The sequence below is a fragment of the Hirundo rustica genome, chromosome 11, assembly GCF_015227805.2.
Source record: "Hirundo rustica isolate bHirRus1 chromosome 11, bHirRus1.pri.v3, whole genome shotgun sequence".
Taxonomy (NCBI): domain Eukaryota; kingdom Metazoa; phylum Chordata; class Aves; order Passeriformes; family Hirundinidae; genus Hirundo; species Hirundo rustica.
The window spans coordinates 9162171-9178483 of record NC_053460.1 but is presented as its reverse complement, the minus strand read 5'-3'; positions in this window follow the sequence as shown (position 1 = coordinate 9178483).

Below are 16313 nucleotides of genomic sequence, written 5' to 3'. Positions count from 1 at the left end.
GCCCTTTCCTTCCCCGTGGAATCCCAGTGACGTGTGGGACTGTTCCAGAGCGAGCACGGACCAAAGCTCCGGCCTTTGGCTGCCCATGCTCACCTGGCCGGGGCAGGAGCAGGATCTCGGCTCGCCTTCCCAGGGAGGCACGGCCAGGCTGGGATGGATTAGCGTCCCTCGAAGCGCCTGTCCCGGCCCGTTACCTTCAGTGCTGCTTTGAGCTATAAATACACCAGAAAGGGGATGCTCAAGTGCCACCAACCAAATGCAGGGTAAATATAGCCGAGGTTTAGTAAAAATAGCCCCGGCAGTTTGAAAGCTGTTCACGTGTTCTGTAGGGTGATTACCCAGGGTATAATTAGCACACACCGACACCAGCAATAAGCCATTGACTGCGTCTCCTTTGCCGTCAATTCACGTCGCCTTTCGGATGCAAGTGGGCTGGACGGGGTGGGACAGGAGAGGCTCTGCAGTCCCCAGGGCGGATAGAGCTCTGCGCTGACACGCTGTTGTTGAACAGACGAGACTTTATTCCAGGCAGGGAGGAAATGTCCTGCTAAAGTCAGTTCCTTTAGAAGAGTAGCCAGAAGTTTACCAGGACCAAAACCCAAAGGAAATGCTGGCAGAAATCAAGGCCTTTTAATTCTCATATTGTAGCCAGTATTTTGTCACAATATTCCACAGCATTACTTGTGCTGTCTTCTTCCTGCTGTTGGTTTCTGGACCTCTCTCTTTCCCTGCCTAACTCAAAATACCACTGCATGCCCTGAGTCTACCATGTGCTCCACTGGACTGAATAAGGTGAGGACTGAGCTGTTTTCTCCCCACATTCTTTCTTTGCCCCTTGGCTTCAGTTAATTTACAATAATAGTATTCAGGAACTAGCCCCTGCTGTAGTGAGTGAAGTATGTAAAAGGCCACGGAAAAGAAAAAAGGATTTTCAATATACTCAAATTCATGCATAGTTTTGCATACAGACTTCTCTGGTAAAGAAGTTAATACTGAACTTTATTCTGCCTGCTAAAAGTATAATTTTTATCAGTCATACTTAATGCACATAAAGCATTGTCATTTGCAGAGATCCTCTGAAGAAATTATTTACAATAACCTACTGTTACCTTTGTTAACATCTGCTACCTGCAAAAGAAAACAGAAGGAAAAAAAACAGAGTAAGATACAGAAGCAATAGAAAAAGAATATTTATGTTGCAAAGACATGGATGCTCCATGGATCTTGTTTTTGAAAAGATTGATCCACTAGAAAAGTCAGGCTATAGAATTTCTCAAGCTGTTTCTACAAGTATGAAGTTTTCAATTCATTGGTGGTTTCTATTACTAGGAACTGAAAAAAACAAAAACAAACAAACAAACACTTATCTCTTCCTTCCTGTCATTGCTGTGACACCTGCTGGTAAGAGCTGGAAGAATGCTTTTTCTTTTCTGTAAATTTTGATCAAAGAAAAGTAATGTACCTAAAGAGGGCTCAATATGAAAATATTGTTTGGGAATGCAGTGCCGGATAATCAGTGGTATCATATGAAGTTGGAGGAAAAAGGAAAAAACTACTCTTCCAGGTTCTTGTGACAGTGGAATGATAAATGACTGATGACTTAGAAAGGTCCTTCTTATAATAAAAGCGGGAAAGACCAAGGAAGCAGCATGCTGAAAATCCTGATGGTTGGGAAGGCAAACATTTTCTAGCAAACAGGCAATTATAAAAAACAGTAACCACCCTACACATTAACAAGTGCAGCACCTCTCAGTAAACACCTCCACGCATTAATGACTGCAGATTCTGGAATCAAAGACAAAAGTTCCTAAGCCCAACTTCACATACTCAAGGTTCTGGCTGTAACACTAACATCAAGGATTTAGGCTGGCACAGAGCATTTTTTAGGACACGGCATGAAAGGTCAGGGTTACATTCCTAAATTTACTACAGCTTGGTACAAAAGGTGTGATGGATTACTCTCTGCCAAGGTGGCACAACTACTGCAACAAACACGCAGCATAGAATAGCTGAGTGTTGTCCTACATTCATCATAATTTTTTTCTCACAGCAATAGAAGGATCTGTTTGTAAATATCCCAAGAACTCCCTGGTGTATCCACCAGCCAAGTCCTTCTTGCAATGTATTGGAAAAGGACAAGAGGAACTTTTAGCAGTCAGTATGTCACTGTTTTCAAATAGGAAGTTCTCTAATTATGATGCAAGAACAGATTTTTCCAGTCTTCCGTCATTTGAACAAATGCCTCCAGAGCTACTGCACAGCCTGCCCAAAGCACTGGTTTTCTATGATTTAATGAATTAAGATTTACTTTCAAGGTTTGCCATTTTAAGAATTGCATCATAACAAAGGTGCAACAACCATTTAGAGGTCAGGAATAGCTGCAGTTGACAGCAGAAGTGCAGATTTCCAGTTTAACTGCCATTGGTTCAACTTTACCCTGTGTGTTTTCTAGGCAGGGTGTCCAGGTGGAAAGGTTGCTCATAGGACATTAATCCTCACACCTGCCTGTCACAGCAGCTCCTGCTCAGGTCCCAGCTGTGTGAGCAGTTCTGCTGCAAATGTTTCTGTCTCCAGCTGCACTGATCAGCACACGCTCTTTTGCCAGTACATGCATTTCTGCATTTCCATGTTCCCACCATTTCTTCCCTTACCAGGAATAAAAATTTGCTAATAAAATCTTCAACAGAAAGCAAATATGAGAGGTCAAGGATAACTTTATTCAAATAACAGCAAATAGCACCCTGTGACATTTGCCTGGCTGTAGTCACAGTAGCTGGAGGAGGGGTATAAGCCATCAAGCCAATAGGACAAATAAGGCAATACTGAAACTGAACTAAGTGCTACTATGGGATTATTTTTTTCTAAGGATATGAAAAAAGAAGCTATGCCAAGAATGTCATCATTGCCATCTGACCTCACCACTGACAGAAGTTATAATGGAAAAGTTGCACAAACAATGGAGGAGAAGAAGCGATCCAACACTGGCCAGATCCCAAGCTGAATGACATCGTGGCTTGGAGAGGCACAGCCATACATTTTGTGGCTGTCAGCAGAGTTTGCTGAGAGACTCAAATGCTGCTTGCCCAAGCCTAAACGCTTTGGGAACTAATCCAGCTGCTAAAATGACACTGGAGACCCATATGGTTTCCTTAGCTAGAAAGAGGAATACAAAACACACAAAAGACAGAAAAAAAGGAAAAAAAATAAAAAGAGAAAATATTTTGGTTACAGAGCAGGTCTGTCTTCAATTACAGGCTTCCACTCCCAAAAAAAGGCTGACCTCATCTACTTCATAGCAAAGAGCAGGAAAATCTCTCACAAAATTCTTCTTAGATATACTTTTTAGACAGCAGTAATGCAACAAAAATCATCTTTTAGATAAGCAACAGTTAAACATACCACTGGCTAAGCAGGGTATGTTCTAATGTAAATTGTTCAGTTTTTCTGGGCTATTTGTGCCTTCCTGCCCGGACACCTACCCCACAGAGACTCTGCCTTCATGACTTTGTATCATTTTCACATATAGTACGCTAAGCTCAATATTTTTTCCAACAGCACATGAACTCTTTGCAGGTCAAACACCATCTGGACCAGATGAGTGAAATGGAATTCTATCACCTAACGACAAAAAATATATTCCTGTTTGGTTGGAAGGATGTGACTTAAAACAACAATTCTGAGTGACATTAAATATTATATTTAGACAGTGACTCGGTCTTTCACAATCAAAGTAGAAAAAATTTAGAAAGCAGTTCAATGTTGTCTTCACACTCAGCTTGTAAGACAGCTTTCAAGCTACCTAGTGTTTCTTTCATTCGAATACACTCGGGTGGCTTCACTGAAGGCCATTTTGCAGACAGTAGAGATTAGAGATGTGCTGCAGATGGGCTCAGCAGCAGAATCAGCACTGGCTCCATGCAACATAAAATATCCACAGGGGTGGAGTTAACAAAAAAGAAATCACATTATTGAGATTCAAGGAGCTCAGTTGTTCAGCTGTTCTGGAAATGTCTCCCAAGCTCTCAAATTTGTTAAAACAAGCGTCAAACCTTCTTTCGGTGTCACTGCCACTCACTCTCAGTCACATAGGTACCATCAGGATCCTGCTCTCAACAGCAAAAGGACTTTCTTTTAAGATTTTTTTTTTTTTTTTTTTTTTTTTTAAAGACAAATTGCAGCTTGGGGTGTGAGGCCAGGGGTGTTATAAAGTTTAATTCACATAGAGATCCAATGCAGTTCTAATTCCCCCCAAGAAAAGTCAGGGTGAGAAAAAAGCTGACAAAGGACAGTTCTCTGGGGTCTTTTTCTGGCAAACGATGTGTGAGTGCTCCTGAAACACACACCTGAATCCAGGTTAGACTTTGTGAGCTCCCCAAAGGTACAGACATTCAGCTTAAAGCAAGAAGTTAATGGCAAACCAGTTTTAGTTTTATATTTGCAATTTAGAAGGAGGTTTAAGATCACATGCAGTTTGAATTATTTCTCTCCTTTTGTGTATTTTGAGTCACTTTACTCTCAGTAGGACTCCCACAAAACAAACAGAACAAGCAGGAATAGGAGATGAAATCTCACATGCAGAAAGGTCACTGATGGAAACAGCTTTGGTTTGCCTGCACTGAACCAGCCAGGGCTCATCAGGAGGTTCACAGCCTCTACAGTGTCCCCCGTACGAACTCCAGAGAAGTCCCTGCTGCTTCTGTCTCCAGGTACTGACGGGACTATCTCACAGCCAGAAGGGGAGAACTGCCAGCTAACCGAGATACAATCAATCCCACTGAAAAGCACAGCCTGAACCTCTGGTAGCACGGCCAATTGTTCATCCCAGGGCTGACCACAGATGAGTTCAGGAGAGATTTTCTTCTAGAACAAGAAAATGCTGGGAAGACTATGAAGGAGAAAAGGTTGGAAATCTGCTCCCCTGAGTGGTACTCGGTAGTGTCTGGTGTCTCCCAAGAGCCAGCAATAAGGTGATAGAACCACAGCTCTGCTTTCAGCACTCAGACTGACACACGGCCTTGGTGGAACGCAAGAGAAGGGAGAGAATTCCACACCTCAGGCAAAACACTTAAGCAATTTAGTAAAAGAACTGATGCTCAATGTCTGGAAACGTTTACATACATATGGAAGGGAAACAGCCTTTATTGTAAGTAAAAGGGTGGCCAACTCTCCTACCCAAAAAATGAGTAGGATTTGGAAGAAAGAGGGGATATCAGGTGAGATTAATGGCTGTAAAAGCTAAACACACCCCACCAAAAACGTGGAAAACACAAAGGTTAAACCCTTTAGTAAGGTTATCAGAAAGGGAAAGAGCAAAGCTGATTACTGCACTAAGACAGATTTCTCACACAGTATAAACGCAAGTAGACTAAACACAGGATTGGTTGTTTATCTATTTCTACTCCTATGTCGTTTTTAAAAAATAAAACAACAACTAACCTGATTGCTCTGAGCATTATGATTAAACACTGATACATAGCCTAAATCACACTTAACTCCCGCTAGTTACAGTAATCAGGGTAACTGCAAGGCATTCCTTATCCTCACACACGGTGAATGTAAAAACTGAGACCTCAGGACATTTTAGCAAGTGACCCAGCCACCCAGGACTTCTTCCACTCAATTGAAATACCAACAGAGCAGGTTCCCCATTCAAAAGGCACAGCTCCAGGAAGAGTTGCAGCACATGTGCCAGACAAGCACAAATAATTCCTAGTAGCTGTTGGCCATACTGGAGGCTCCCTGCTGGCCATTCAGGTTTTGAAAATACACTAGAACTGCAAGGCTCACAAAGGGCAGAACATCACAGCACTGAACAGCCTTTGGTAACATACACAGATACCTTAGGATGTACTAATAATTCAGTATCATTGTATCATAGACAATTTGTGCTATAATTTTGCTTTAACCAACTTTCTATCATGGGGTACTTCAAATAAATGCAAAACAAAATCAAGTTAGTCACCAAGAAGACAGCCTCCGCTCAGTTGGAATGCAGCGTTTAATATTTATAATAAAAAGTCAAGATTTAAGAAGTATCATGGCCAGCTGAAATAAAGCTGAGTTTCAAGTAGGCATTACGTAATTACCTGGGTTTGTGCAGGCTAAGGTAAATGTTTTCTTAAGCAATTATCATTTGAATTCCGATTTATTTTCCATTCTGTCCCACAGAGATAACATAAAATCTCTGTTAAGTACTGTGATCTCCAGTTCCCAGAACCCATATATGTTTTGGTTGACATTTCAGGTCACATATAGAAAGCATTTTAGAGTTTTATAGGTTACAAAGTGCACCTTTTAGTCCCAGTCTTTGCAAACATATTGATCATGAGCTGTTCCATCACTGATCTTTCCCGTAACTCAAACTTTCAACAATTCACAGCTTTATCAGCAATTTCCCTCCCTACTCCCAGAAAAAATCACTATCTAAAGTCGGCCCCAAACCAAGGGAACTTTAAGCTGCATTGGCTCTTTTCCCCTCCCCTCATGCTACTTGATGAGTCCATATCAGATTCCCCTCGGGAGGAGAAGAGAAGGGCCAGTTCCCAGTTAAGATCAGGTGGGCTTGGGTGGTGCACTCACACCCAGCCCCCTGCCCCCCTTGTACTCAGAGGAAGAAAACGTGGGGAGGGGGCAGGACAGAGCTCTTCAGGGGCTTTTCGTATCTGCAGTGGCAGCAATGCCTCATGCCAACTCCTGGTTAGAGAAAGTTATCTCACTCCATTCTGTTCCTACTATTTAATATTTAAAGTTCCACCCAGCTCCAATATTCTGCTGTTATGAAAAGATATTTGAGTTCACCTAATGCCTTATTTATGCCCCAACATCACATTCACTTAGCTAACAGATGGTGGTGGATGAACCCTAGAAATTTTTAACACAGGCTTCTAGTTTTATTAATTTTAAAGTAATGAAAAATTTATATATATACAATTAATATGACGTCCCTCTTTTGTTCCAACAGAAGTAGAGAAGCATCCAAACCACATGAAACAATTGCTTCGAACACCAGCCATGCACAACTGCTCAGGAAGTCTTCCATCTACCCCTGCCACTAAAAGCACTACCTGAAAGGCAGTATTGCACAACTGATGGTTTCCACAAAAGAAAATGCAAAACTAAAGAAAACTAAAGAAAAGGACACATAAAGGTATATTCAAGAAAGGCAGCATCAATTCCTACAGAACAGATTCCTGTATCCCACACCGGATGTCTCAAAAAATTAAGTGAGAAGAATCAAAACAAATCAACCCTCTACAAACTAATTTTCTAAAAAAGCAGCGCAGAATTTTGCACAGAAAAATCTCCTTTGTAAGAAAGAAGAAACCTGGCAAAAGAGGCTGGATTCAGAGGCATGGCCAGAGAGGACTGATGATTCAGTGAAGGTTTTCAGGCAGAGGAGCCATTTCAGAAATAAAAAAAGGTGTGCTCCAGAAAAAAGGTGTTCCTTCTATAGTAGGGTTAAGAGGAAATCTTTGTTGTTTGCTCAGTGTTGGGAACATTCAAATTATTTTCTCTTTTTTGTCTGCATAATTAAGGCTGGCCTTGGTTGGCCTTCCAGCAACTACTGCAGTCACTCCAGTGGCTTCACACAGCTGGAGCAATGTTTACAAGGGTTGCAGAGCAGAGCTGTTCTCAGAACAGGCTGGGTGGGCTGGGAGCAGGAGGCACAGAGTGTGCTCACCCCGCACAGCAGAGCCCTCGCTTCACCAGCGTCCACACCGAGCTTCACTCCCAGCTCTCGCTGAAAGCCAAACCATCCACCTCACTTGTCAGGCACCCCTTGATACTTCCTATAAATACCTTCCCATCGGCCTGTCCTCCCAGAAATGCCCATTAAATTACTTTTACGGCAGTGCAGAAAGGATTATTTATAAAGCTCCACATTAGCAATCTTTTAGGGAACGCTGCAGTAAGATAAATGCAAAGGCATTTTTGAAAGAGAGGAATGCTTTCCCATCATGAAGCATTATCAAGAGAACATTATCTTTAATACTTTAATAGAGTTGAGACAAAAGGCTGTATGTGTGGTTTGATTATTGGTCTGAAGTGAACTGCATTTACTGTGTTCACAAAAATTACTTCAAAAAAACAACTTTCTTTGTGCCTCAGAGTGAAAGTCTGAACAATTTATGGGGGGGAGGGGATGAGTTAAAAAAAAAAATCACAAACTGCTGATCTTATTCACTGTTCAGATACCACATAGAAAACAAAGATAATTTTAGACTAAATATTAACATCATGCTTCATATGCTCCAATGTGGCCAAAACCAGATGAGCTCATTCCACAAACAAAATCTCTACTTGGGGCATATCAGAGCAAACCTGAGCTGTTGCTCCGGGCACATTGCTGATCCAGCCTGTGTGTGCAGGCCATGCAGGGAGAGGTTCAAGAGAACCCCACAGCAGATACCCCCTATGCAGAGCTTACACAGTGCCCTCCCCCCTGACCAGGGCATATTCTGAAGAGGGAATGAGTACACAAAAACCAGACCAGTGTGAGACCCTTGAGAGTGGAACACAGCCTAGGCCATGCCAGAGGTGTTCTGGAAGCACAATCCGAGCAGCTGCTCGTCAGCATCACAAGGCAGGACAAAAGCTTTCCTTTCACACCTACATTACGATGTCATCCTTACTATAAATTGTCACTTTCATTTTCATATCTAAAAGCCCCAAACAAGCCTGCCACGCTTTACTGCTTTTGGCACTACAGAGCCATCACAGTGACAGGTACTAGTTTGGGTTGTTTTCCATATTCCTGATGGTTATCTATCTACAAACCTCACCGCTGGTGGAGGAGTGAGGTTGAGACCTTAGGTTTTCTTTGCCATTCCTGAAAAACATCTATCAAGTTTGGGGTGATTGAAGGGCAGCAAGCATGAAATGTCTTTATGTAATTCCTAAAGCACAACAGCAAAACCCATTTAGGAGAGAAGAGAGGGTCACTGGTATTCTCTCAACATCTCCCAGTGATGGGGATTGTCACAGCAGTTACCATTCTGCACAGCTGCTGTCTCACAACACCATCTAAACAGGGACCTGCAAAGCACTGTGCATTCCAAAAGTACTCAGAAAGAAAGGTACTGAGAAACTCATCTCTTGGCTTTCAGTGTTCCACTGCTGATTTGGGGAACAGATGATGGAGTGTTTTTAATAGGAAATTTCAAAAAATACCCTATGGTTTATGTGGGTAAAAAATAAAAATGAATTATAAACCACAGAATCTTATTTTTTCCTGGGTACACTGAACAATAGAGAAAACCATTCATGTGGGGGTGGAGATGGCAGTGGTTTTGAGTATTCAGAAAAAATGTACAAGTCCTCTTACACAAAGAGTTTGCAGAGTTCTATTTTCAGTGGCATAATCTGCTGAAAAGCAACCATTTTTTTCCCTGTATACTTCAAAAAAATTTATATCTGAAGCAAATATGAAAGTGAATATTTCTGGAACCAACAACAATATATAGGAATGAGAAGAATTTCTGAAGAGCAATTATGTACTTGCTAAATAGAATTCAGAAGTTACTCTAATTCTGTAATAGCTCTTCTAAAGGATTTCTGACTCAAATGCCAGAGTTATAAATTTATGGGCTCCAAGAGCCAGGGGTGTCTGCTTCATTAGTAGCTCCATAATTATTCCTCAAAGTTATGTACTTTTTTCAGTGACATTCACACAAATATTGCACATTCCCCCTTACTAAGCCTTTTTTAAAGGGATGAAAACTGAGGTGCTGGCATAAGAAAAATTGCTCCTTGGCTCTTCCTTCTGATTTCAAATCCAATTTCTTATTCTTTATCTAGAGGTTAAACCTTAATTTATGCTCAATTACAGACATGCAATGAAGAAACTGCAATTGTATCCAGAACCCCTCCTTTTCCCCACTTTGGTTTATCCTAATTGTCTCAAAATATTCTAGAATCCATAACTTACAACTGTAGTTGAGACTACAGTTCATGAGACGAGCAACATGAGCAGAGCTGTGCTCATTCCTCATTCCTGCTCACTCGATGGAGCTGCCCTCAGCTGAGCCTGTGCTGCCAGCACTTCTGAACCTGCCCAGCCCAAAGCTGCTTTAGTTCGATCTACAACACACTCTGAGTGATTTTTACATTTGTGGCTTCCCAGAGTTACCCCAAAGCAGTCTGCCAGCAGTGCCGTCCTTTGCCACCGGCTCATCGCAGCCTGCTGACAGCATGGGCTGATGTTGCCTCCTCAGCACATCTGCAACCTGCTTTTCCTGTTCAAAAAAGGTGAGAGAATCATCTCACCTCCTAAACCATTATGAGAGTCATTATCCTGGTCATTGCAAACCCTCTGGAAATTATAATATCCAACACTGGACTTGCTCTGCAGCTGGAAGATCTCCAGGCTCTGCAGCGAGTTCCCACACTGCAGCAGCACGGTGCTGTTTTGCCAGAGCAGCTGCATCTGAGAGGGAAACACAGGTGGAACCTGGTGTCAGTGAACAGAACAGAAAACAAATAACCCACAAACCCAAAATGCTGCCTTCACTGCATGCACAATCTCCCCTGTTGCTGGCACGCTCTCTGGGCTGTATCATTGGTGTCTAGGTGCATGGCCTGACTGTCGTGAGCACTACCAGCTGTAACTCCAGCTCTGACCCTAGGTGTATCTCCTTATTACCTGCATCACCCAGCCTGTGCTCCAGATCCCATCAGGAATATGATGCACTTGACTTCTGAGAAAACATTTTAGGACAATTTTAAAGGTAAATACCACACATACGCAAAATACACCGCATTGTAAGCAACCTGACAGTTCATGTTCCCATACATTGATTTCTTGTCAGTAAAAACTAAGCAAAATTGATTTGGTTTCTAAGTTTTCACACTGTTTTTCAAAAAAAACCAAAACCAAAACCAAATAACTGACCAACCCCCCTTCCACACCACTCCCCCGCCCCCCAAAAAAAAAAAAAAAAAAGTCCTGACATTTTCAAGGACATTTTAATTTAATGCTATTACTACAGTTAATATTCAACGTAGGCTTGTGTGGATTTTCACAGTAAAGTTCACAGTTGCACAAGGACTGCATTGCATCAAACAAAAGAAAGACACACCTAATCCAATGGGAATGATACCCATATTTTCAGGGCATGTTTAACCAATAATTCTTTGGACTAAGTCATAGTGACAAATGTTACACTCCAGATAAGGCTCAGACTGTCCTTTCCTCACTTTAACCTCTCATGCCCTGACCAGAGAGGAGGAGGCACCTGTTCCTTGCCAGCCTTTGCACCGTGCAGCTCCACCACACCTTTGCATTTCTCCAACAACAGAACTTCATGTGCCTTCCATCCCTACTGAAGGCAGTCCCTAAATTAGTTCAGAAAACAGCAGGAAAAGATCTTACGCTTCATGACAAACCCCAAAGTTTTTATTCAATGCAGCAAAGACAGCTAAATTCTAATGTTATTCCATTGCACACAAGAGAGATTTTTCCAATAAACCATCCCTTTTTTGGAGCTTCTCACAGAAAATTCCAGTAAGACTCCCCCTCCCCAAAATACACCTTCTTTCCTCTCCTCAGGTTTTCTGTTGTTTCCTTCCATCTCTCACCCATTCCTGTGGAAAGCAGTAAGAAGAAATAGAAGAGTATTTCCTTCATTTTGCTCTTGCATATGTGTAAGTATTATTGTTTTAAGTGTATGCAGGGTAAAGATTCTGAACATTTTTATACAAATTTTAAAAGTTACATTTGCATGAAATTCAAACATCTCAAGCTATTTTAGAAGCATATATACACACACAAGTGATCCGTAGCAGTAGCACATTAGCTTTTCCCCTACCTCCAGCAAGCAGAAGATAAAGTGCTGATAACAAGGAGTGATTAAAACCAAATAGCAACAACAAAAAAAACCTTTCAAAAGTTACAATGTCGTAACAGCCAGGCTGGAATAGGGACCAGTACAGGACGTTGGTATAAACCAGAACAACTGCACCTTCATCAGGTCTATTGTAAAAGTTGCTTTCTCAATGAAACACAACATGTTCTTATTTTCACGTATTGCTCAACAAGGGAAGAATGTCCTGGAAGATCTGGGAGCAGTAGAAGGCCCTGTTTAATGTTCCCAGACTTCAAAGCAACAGAAATTTACAAAGACAACTCCCGAGTTTGAGGGTTAAGGGCTGTGGGTGAGAGTTTGTTCCTTTTTCTAAGCAGTGGAACTATTGATATGCAGCCCCCCGGCCCTTTTCAATTTCTCTTGAAAAATTAGGCAGTCCCAAAATGCGGCAAATGCTGGAGCAATTCAGGATTTAATACTGAACATTAAAAACCTCTCCCCATTTCTACACTTCTTTCTGCATGATCTGCACACTACAGCGTGAGTATCTCACGGGATCCTCCACAAGGAGAATTCCCAAAGACTCTCAGTTTATGGCGCTAAACACAACCAGAAGAAATGCCCTGAGCGATGAGGATTAAACCCAACAAGAACAACAAACTCGCTCTCTTGCCAGCAGTATTTTACAACCCCCAGCAGCGAGGAGCCGAACAAAGAGCCTGAGAAAGTCAGCGCCTCTCTGAGAGGAGCCGTGCCAACCCCGAGGCCGTTTCACGGCACCAGGACCGGCCAGAGGCCAGGAGCAGCTGAACCCAGCAGAGCCGAGCCCGCCCTGGGCTCTGCCCGCCGGGAGCCGCCGCCGCAGGCTGCTGCAGCTGCAACCGTGCCGCTTGCTACGAAATTTCACCGGCTGTGAAGCCTTGGCATTATGATGCTGATCTACGGCTTTCTTCCTTAAAGCCAGAAGTCTAAAGAGTAATTTTTCTTTCATTTTTGGTCTAATACAGTACGTTTACATCGGGGTGACGCTTAAAGCCTTCCTTTTGTCCAATCGTAGCCACTGGATTTCTAGCAAACATTTTTATGGGTTTCTTTTTCTAGAGCGGTTTTTAAAAGTTAAAATTTTTTTCCGACTAAATGTAGATACAACTGTGATTTTCACAATTTGAAATCAGTTTGTACATACATTTCAAAGTGACCGTATTGAATGTCAATGAACACGTAGAAAACATTTCAAATAGAAAAACAAGGACAAATCTGAAGAAAATAAAGAGGGGGAAAAAAAAAAAAAAAAAAACACACCGCAGCCAACTTAGGTCAACATTTTTATGAGCAGCAAAACGACCTCCGATTTTAAGGCTATCAGACACCAGAGTAGTCCCGGACACCGAAGCTCCTGCTGCAGCTGCTAAAAGGGAACTCCCGGCTCCGAAGCTGTTTTGTTCCCAGCGCTTTACTCGCGAACCCTGATGGAAAGGGGACATCTACTGGCAGCAAAAAATATTCCCTCAAAGACACAGCTAACATTAAATGGGAAAAGTCAGAGAAGTGCCTTAGTAATGTCTACAGAAGGGAAGGCATTTTATTTAAGGTCAACACTATATTATCAGCAAACACACAGAAAGCAACAAATAATAGCTATCTTTTTTAAAAAATAATGAATTTAAAGTAAAACCATTCTAGTAACACAGCAATAAAAGAAATGGCAATTAGCAAGTCTAAATTAACATGCTGTCATCTTTATTTGAATATTTACATTTCAGCTGCATAGCCAGCTAAATAATACAGTATTACCTGATTAAATAAAAATAAAAAAAAAAAAAAACAAAACAAAAAAACAAAACGGGGGGGACGGGGGGGGGGGGGGACGGAATCAGGTTTAGTTTACATTTTCCTTTAAAAAAACCCCTTTATAACTAGTAGATCTAAAAAGATGAAATTTTGATTTGACTACAGACAAACCTTGGCACATCAGGAATTTTCTTTAGAATATTTCAAGTTTTCCTTAGATACAACCAGCTTTTAGAAAACACTTCTAGTAGTAGACTCAAAATATATTATAACAGATTTTGCCAAACACAGTTCTATATAAGACAGGACCCAAGAGGTTAAACCACCAGCCTCTATCAGCAGTTTATTTTAACTGACTGAAACATAACAAATACTATTTCAAAGATTAAGGCACTGGAAAGATTTTTTTTCTTAAAAAAAAAAAAAAGAATCGAATTTCACTAATATAATATTTGTTGAAAATATATTCATTTACTTAAGCAAGCAAAACTTATAAGCTTGTCTTGGGCAAGTCTGCTCTTGCAAATGAAGAAATCCCAAGAAGAAACACCTGATCTGGAGGCACAGCTGCAGCTATTAAAATAGAGAATGGCCATTTCAAACTCTTCAGTCTCATCTCCAACAAATACAATAAGAACAAGCTATCTTCTCTCTAAGCTGGGCAGGAACATCCCATGGGATGGACCAGCATAGAAATCACTTCTAGGTTTAATTATCAGTATCAGGAGAATGGCAGAAGAAATGACTAAATGAATTATCTCCAAACCAGCACCATCAGAAGTGTAAAACTAGGAGAAGAAATACAAACAATGGTAATTCTGTTCCTCAGTTACACACTGTGGCAACACAAATGCGGGTGAGGGAGTTTGCTGATTGGAAGCGCAGAAGATTCTTCCTGAGAATCAAGTTTTGTGGCTGAGTATGATGACCCTTTCTTTAAAAACAGCAAAAGTCAAATCAGAGTTCTTTACCAAACTTCACTTCTTCTTTGGTGAAACAGTAAAAGCTTAATGCTTTTTAAATTTTTCTATTAAGCTGCATCCATTTAAGGACAGCGATTATTCTGATAAAACTTTGCAACACAGCATAGTCTAAAACTTCAATCACAAAGAGTAAATGCATTCATCAAAGAACAGAAAACACTTAGGCCTTACCCCAAGTTCCCAGCCTTCTCCAGTGATGGAAGCCATCATCCAACCATGTGTGATGCAAGTATTTATCTTCCATTTGTGAAGGAGAGCTCTAGGACTTGAAGCCAGCCCATCAGCTATAAAGAGTCTGCAGTAAAATTCCAGGTGAGCAGCGTTAAGGGCTCCTGCTGCTGGTAGAGATGAAGCTGAGGGATCAGTGTGGACACACCTGAACTGCCACGAGTTCCCTGCCTCACCTGAGGGCCCGGCGCAGCCCCCAGAGCCGAGGCACGGACCCTGCGGGCAGCCCCGGTGTGGGGCACGGACCCTGCGGGCAGTCCCGCTGTGGGGCACGGACCCTGCGGGCAGCCCCGGTGTGGGGCACGGACCCTGCGGGCAATCCCGCTGTGGGGCACGGACCCTGCGGGCAGCCCCGGTGTGGGGCACGGACCCTGCGGGCAGCCCCGGTGTGGGGCACGGACCCTGCGGGCAGCCCCGGTGTGGGGCACGGACCCTGCGGGCAGTCCCAGTGTGGGGCACGGACCCTGCGGGCAGTCCCGCTGTGGGGCACGGACCCTGCGGGCAGCCCCGGCCCGAAGAACAGACCCTGCGGGCAGCCCCGGCCGGGCCCAGTGCCGGGCAGTGCCGGGCAACTTCAAACGCCGAGCACGGGCCCAGCCCGGCCTCTCTGGGCCTGGAGCCGAAGCCCCGGGAGAACCGGGCCGCTCCGGCTCGGCCGTGCCGCTTTTACTGAGCCAAAGGGCAGAACGAGAGGCGGCTGGAGGAGTTTGGTCCCCGCTGCCCACGGGGGCCCGGCCGGGACCGTGCCCTCACGGGATCAGCCCCCGGGCAGAGCGTGGTGCCCATAGCGCCGAGGTCGCGGCTTCGACCGCCGGCTGCGCCATTAATGATTTTGATGGTCCCCCTGGCTCCTTCCCGACACGGAATATTCTGTGACCCTGATGGATTCCTGTCCCAGCCACTGCCCTATGCCAGCAGCACTTTGTTTTTTAACATTCTCCTTATTTTTTTTCCTCTTTTATTCTTTAACCCACAGAGTTTTCAATACAAGCAAGAAAGTTAAAATTCAGAGGAAGAGCATCCCCAGGTCTGGTCTCTTGTCAGACCCACACCCAGAGGGCTCTGGTCTACCCAAAATGCTGCCACTGCCCTTGCAGTCATTTTACACAGATAAATGCTAAAAACTATACACTGGTCCCATGTCCCGCACGTTAGGCTTCACACACAAAACCACACAGCGTGAAACATGCCCAAGTTCACTTTCAGAACTGGTTTCCACCATCTCATACAGAACAGGGGATAACACAGCAGTGGGTGATAAGTAGGTACAGATTCTGCACATGGCAGAGCCTGTTTGCAGCTGGTGATGTGGGCGTGGGACTGCGCTCCAAAGCAAACTGTGATTATTGCCAACTAAGCCATAAAGGTGTTAAATGAGTGTTTAAATGTAAATCAACGCTTATGTGACTGAGGTTCTCCATTCCAGCCCTGCCTTAGCCTGCCAAGGAAGCAGAAAACCACAAGTTACATACAGGTCTTATAAGAGGAAGAACGAGAATGTTTAAAC